The sequence below is a fragment of the Rhinolophus sinicus genome, chromosome 2 (assembly GCF_057876585.1).
Source record: "Rhinolophus sinicus isolate RSI-liver-muscle chromosome 2, RSI-T2T, whole genome shotgun sequence".
Classification (NCBI taxonomy): Eukaryota; Metazoa; Chordata; class Mammalia; order Chiroptera; family Rhinolophidae; genus Rhinolophus; species Rhinolophus sinicus.
In genome coordinates, this window is record NC_142502.1 from 69,230,962 (window position 1) to 69,236,958 (window position 5,997).

The 5,997-nt window shown below is 38.3% G+C and overlaps 1 non-coding gene across 1 annotated transcript; it reads right to left on the reverse strand.

The window, feature by feature from the left end:
• Positions 1-1,958: 1,958 nt before the first annotated feature.
• Positions 1,959-2,095, reverse strand: LOC141571978 (small nucleolar RNA SNORA2/SNORA34 family). The gene has a single exon (XR_012497012.1). It is a non-coding gene; the product is annotated as a small nucleolar RNA SNORA2/SNORA34 family (small nucleolar RNA).
• Between the last annotated feature and the right edge of the window lie 3,902 nt (positions 2,096-5,997).

Here is a 5,997-nt window from a genome sequence, read left to right on the forward strand (position 1 = left end):
GGACAGGGCAATCCAGGGCCAGTACAGTGACCCAGACATCTGTCTTTCTGTCCTTTCCCCTAAACTTGTGACCCTCATCCTCATAGACATAAGATAACTGTTCTAACTCCAGACATTATTATGAACTTCCAGAATAGAAGAAGGGGAAGAAGAAAGGCAGAAGGCAGCTACAGGGCTGGGTCTGCCCTCTTATGGTTGGTGTTTACTACCTCATGACTTCTGCACACATCTCATTCGCCAAAACTGTCACATAGCAACCTCTCTCTGCTGGGGAACAGGGGAACTGAAGTTTTTGTTTTGTTTTGGCCAGGACTATTGCCAAAATAAAAATTCTGTTAGTAAAGAAGAAAGCTAGTGTGAATATTGGGCAGATAACTAGCAGTGTCTGCCTTGGATAAACATTATTGTCTTCATTTTACAACAAGGAAGACAGGGTTCAAAAAGTTTAAGTAATTTGATTACAGCTCAATGACTTGGGATTTGAATTCAATCCTTTTCACTGTAAATCCAGGTCTTTCTGATAAGCATTTATTTAAAAAACAGTTAAAACTTAAAAAAAAAAGTCAACATATAAAAAGGCAAATCAAATTATTCAGAAAACAAACTAACAACAACAAAAAAAAACCATTTGCTAAAGATTCTGGAGAGCAGAAGTGGAAGTAGAAATGAGAAAGGGGGGAAAGATGAGATTTTTCTGTGGTAATAGCACAAACTCATGCTTAAAAAACAATAACTAAAAAACCCTATGTGCTTAAAAGCAGATCTAAAGATTATGGCACATTTCCAGGCTAGTTTTCTACTACTGGGTAAATGTTTATTGCCATGTGGCTAGAATTCATTTTGACCTGGCAAAACTCATTTTATTGACTGTATTAACTCTTACCTAGTGCTTGAGAATTGTAATAATTATTAACCAAGCTAACCTGAAAATCATCTCTAATCATCATATGATATTTTCCAGAATGATTCATTTGATTCTGTTTTCCCTACACTTAGATTTTTTTTTTTCTTTTATTAAGAAAAGGAAATAAGTCCTATCTGCCCTAATGGGCACGACCTCTGTAAATAATGACAGGGATGGGACTGTTGGATGATTCTTACAAGCTCCCAAGAATCCTGAAGTTTGAAGAAATGCAGAACACATCAGAAGTGGATAGCCAAGTTCCCCAGCTCAGAGGACAGGGTGTGGTCCTGTGTAAGAGTCTAATGGCAATGGCAATTGTCTACAAGACTGTATTACTCAGTCTGAGAGCTCCGCAACAGCACCTATTGGTCTTTGGCACCTTGAAGGGGAGGGGATGTGTCCTTACTCAGCAAAGTAAGTGAAGTGGGTGTCCCTCCCTTGGCTTCCGCCTCCTTAAACGTTGCTGGCTCTTGGCACTGGACATGCTAACAATCTGTTAGAAAGGAATGGGTGAATAAATGTGGTCCAGTCCCTGGTTCTAGCTACTGAACACGGCTAATTCATTTCCAAATAGTCATTTGGGAACTACAAAGAGCAAATTAATTACACTCCTGTGAATTTAAACAGAAGCAAGAAGGAGATGCAAATAATACAGAGATTGAAACTGAAAAGGACAGGGGATGGGAAAACTGTTTAAAGCATATATGAGATAAAGAATCTGAACACAGATTAAGTGTGACTAAAAGCTGGGAAAAGCAAAAACTGGGTTCCTGTTGGAAGATCATAGAATACTCTGGCCCCCTTGCTGCTAATGCAATTTACAGGGTATGCTTGTATAATCATTGAAATAATAAAGCCTTGAAAGGGTGTGGTTTGTGGGGCTTTGGGCAGGTTAGGTGCCCATTGAGGATGTGGCACCAGGGAATTTAATCTTGCCAGGGGGCTTCACGAACTGCCTGGAGCACTGCCTGGAGCAAGGCCTGGAAAGATGGGAGGAGGTGTTTTTCTAGGGATCTCAAGGTGCACAGTTTTTTCGTTGTTGTTGTTGTTTTTCAGATGTTTCTTTCTAATGAATTGACCATTACATTTCCTAAGTTCTGAAATGACCAACAGACCATAGAAAGACATTTCTTTAGGCTCCTGCTTGAAACCAACAGCTTCAGCAAACTGCTGGCCTTGATTCAGGGCCAATCAAGGTGCACAGTTTTTAATCACCCCTCAGGCTCCTCGCAAGTAGAGAAGAGGAAGAAGCATGTGAAGTAAGCAGGTAGTGCCAAGCAAAACTGGAATGGAGGAGAGATGGAGCACAAGTACCAGGTGAGGTCTGTAGAAGAATTAATGGAGTCTGACCCACAGAATTATGCTCCTGCTTTGGAAGTGTGTTAAGTAAATAGACTTCACAAATGTATGTCACAAGAATCTAAGAACCAGCATTCAGCAGATATTTGTTGAGACCTAAGGCCTAGTCTAGAATTCTCAAATTCTAGTATTTAAAAAAATCACATGAGAAGCTTGTTTGAAATGCAGATTCCTAGGTCCAGCCATAAAGATTCTGATTCATTTGGTTGGGATTGGGGTTGGGAATCTGCATTTATTATCAGGCAGTGCCTGTGATTTGAGATCAGTGGCTCTTAGACTGTCCTAGTGACTTTGTAAAATATAAACTCTTCAAAAGTTAGCATCCAATCAAATTAGAGACTAGACCAAAAAAAAACAAACAAAACAGAGTATTCTTTTGTCATTTCTTGTTTGTTGTTTTTGATGATTTGTTACACTCCTAAATTTATTCACCTCTCTAATTCTTTGGCCTATTTACTGAAGAACAGTAATGTAACCTGGAATTACAGAACTATCAGAAGCAACAATACCTATATAGATTCTAGATCTGACTTCTCCAGTAATTTGCCATTTCTTAGAGCAAAACCTAAGTGAGCCTGTGTGAAAAGGGAGGTGATTTGCAAGTGATCACTTCCTTTCAGAATTTCCGTTTAAGATCTGAAGATTAAGTTCCTTTCTTCCAGAGGAAGAAATTGCTGGAGCCCCAAAGATCCACAAGATTTATTTGGGCTATGTACAGCTTCAAACTTTTTTCACCAAGACCCATCCTAAAAATACATTGCAAGTCACAACCTAGAATACCCAACCACACCCCATAAATATATGTACATGTGTGTAGTGTGTGTTTATGTGGGAATGTATGGAAAATTGAAATGTTTTATAAAACACTTCTTACCTTTACTATGTGAAATGCACTTCTGATATTTTCTAAGCTCTGCCCTTTCATTTCTTATCCCTCTGCCGCTCTCGCTCTCTTTCTCTCTCTCCTTTTCCCTCTCTCTCTCTCTTTCTCTTTCTCCTCCCCAAGCCCCTTCCTCAATGATAGTCATGATACCATAAAAATGTTTCGCCCTGCTGTTTGAAAAATGCTGGGGTACTCATAGGTGTAGAATTCTAACCTATTTGAGTAGGTAAGAAGGGAGAGGAGCTGGAATTAGAAATGAAGCTTGTCCACTAATTTGTCCTTCTTTATTCCTAAAGCAGTAAACTCCCTTCATTCATCCATTGCCTATCTTGGCTTAGATAGTATCCACATCCTGTAGAGAAGACTTAACTGTCTTAGAGGTTGACAAGTCAAAGCAAGAGAAACACCAGCAGAATATACTGATAAATGAGTCTTCACTTCTTACCAGGTTGGCCTTCTCACTGTCTGACATGTGAACTTTATCTCCTAACCTGGAATTCTAGCTACCCACCAAATCATTCTCTTTGCCGACTCCTCTAACCTTCAGGGCTGCCAGAAGAGGTCTGTGCTTGTTTTCCCAGACCTTGAAATCTACTGACGGTAAAGGGAGAGCCCTCCATTCCCTAGTGTCCTGCTCAGGCAGGTGCAATCCACTTCCAAGGATAGAGAACTGATGCTGTTATTTATTTTACAATCAAAAGCTTTTCTTTTCATCACTCATAAATGTAATAAGAGGACTAAATGACCCAAGATCTCCACAATCACCTTTCTTTATGCAACTAGCAAGCTTCATTTTCACTGCAACCATTTTACTATGTACCGTAAAAACAGTCACAATTTTGTTTGCTGTTGCTGATTGTTTAGACTTGAAAAATATCAACTAAAGAAGTCAATTTTGTGAGTCACTTTTCATCACAGAAGGGAAAAAAAATTTACCCTAGCCCCACCTTTGTTGTGACACCTTTTTATCTCCATAAAGAAAACCAACAATTCAACCCAGATTTTAAGTGCTACTCAGGACTCTTCCCACACATATCTTATTTAAACATGTCTTCACTTTTTTTTCAAACCATCAAGCACTTTGCAAATCAATTATCTTCCAAGACAACTTCATTATAAGTATTATTTTTATGGGAAAAGTATTAACCTCTTTCTGTAAATTTCTATCCAGTTCTAAAACAAAGAACTGGTTTTATCCCAGTTATTTTAAGTATAATCCACTGAATGCCTGAAAGCAAGGAATCCATCAAATGCAATTGGGGTCATGTCAAAAGGACATAGGTACTAACTTGAAAAGGCTCTCATATTGGGGCAGTATGAGCAATATGTATGTATGTATACACACACACACACACACACACACACACACACACACACACATTAATAATGGCAATAGATTGAAGCACACCAAACATATAAAATCTGAGTTCCTTAAGATATTACAGAAAAGAAAGTCTTTGACCACTTCCGGAGTTTGCTAGGATACCAATTCATTCTTTTGAAGTTAATAAAGAAAAAAATAAGCATTAAAATGAATTTATAACATGGTTTTATTCATATTTGCAGCCTCTGTGTGACCAAAGTGGACTTGGCCATATTTGCACTGTGAGACTTCAATATACTGTCCTGTGATGTGAACTTTTGCCTTCTAATATGATTATAAAACTAACCTTGATTAATTTTGCTTTTTCTGTAATTTCACATGAATGAAATTACTCAGTGTGCCTTTTTGTATTTCGCTTTTTTCATGCAGCATGTTTTTTGACATTCATCCATCTAGGATTATTTTGTTCCTTTTTATTGCTGAGTAGTATTCCACTGTATGTGTTTACCACAATTTGTGTACCCATTCACTAGTGCTTTTCCTGTATCTGTTGAAATGATCATATTTTTTCCTTTATTCTATCAATATGGTGAATTACATCAGATGATTTTCATATATTAAACCAACTTCGCATTCCCAAGATAAACTGCACTGGTCATGATGTAGTATCCTCTTAAATGTTGTTTTATTTACTAAATGGGTTTCGTAATAGGTTTTTAGTTTAAATGTGTTTCATTTACTAAAATTTTGTTCAAGATTTTTTGTCTATGTTTATGAAGGATATTTGTCTTAGCTCTCTTTTCTTTTGAGGTCTTTCACTGGTTTTGGTATCAGGATAAAACTGATCTCATAAAATAAATTCTGAAGTATTCTTATAATATAAAATAATCTGTTTCGACCTTGTTTATTATTTTACTAATTTCTGTAACAAATGTATAGTATTCATCTTCAAGCCTAAATTGAAATAGGCTGGATTAGTGAGTGATTTGTAATCCAGATTTCAGGAAAGTAGAGCCAAGCAATTTTAGGGATATCATTAGATACCACCAGATATCTAGAAGGGAAAACCAAGACCCTTAGAGACTGACAAACGCTTCCAGAACAGAGTACCTTCCCACTCTTACAGGTCTCCATCATATAACATTCATATATTATAAGGCTTAATAGTAGCAAACGTATAGTGTCTGCTGTGTATACATTTATATTATAAAGTTAATGTGTCCATCCTTATTCTTTTTCCTCCCTATGAAGGCCCACACTGATACAATCCAAAGAGGGAGCAGCAAAACAATGAAACCCCAAGATCTTGTGGCTTGGGGGTTACTACGGTGGTTGAACTGGGCATGCTCAGTCGCCAGGGAGATTTTTCGGTGAAGTGGAAACTGCAACAGTGCGTACTGAGCGCGCAGAGATGGGCGTGTCCTCGTGGAATTTAGAACGTTGCCGCAGCCAATGGGGCCTCGCGGTCGGCTCCCGGCGCTCCTCATTGGAGGAGCAGGGAGGCGAGAGAGTAGAGGGCCCCTGGAG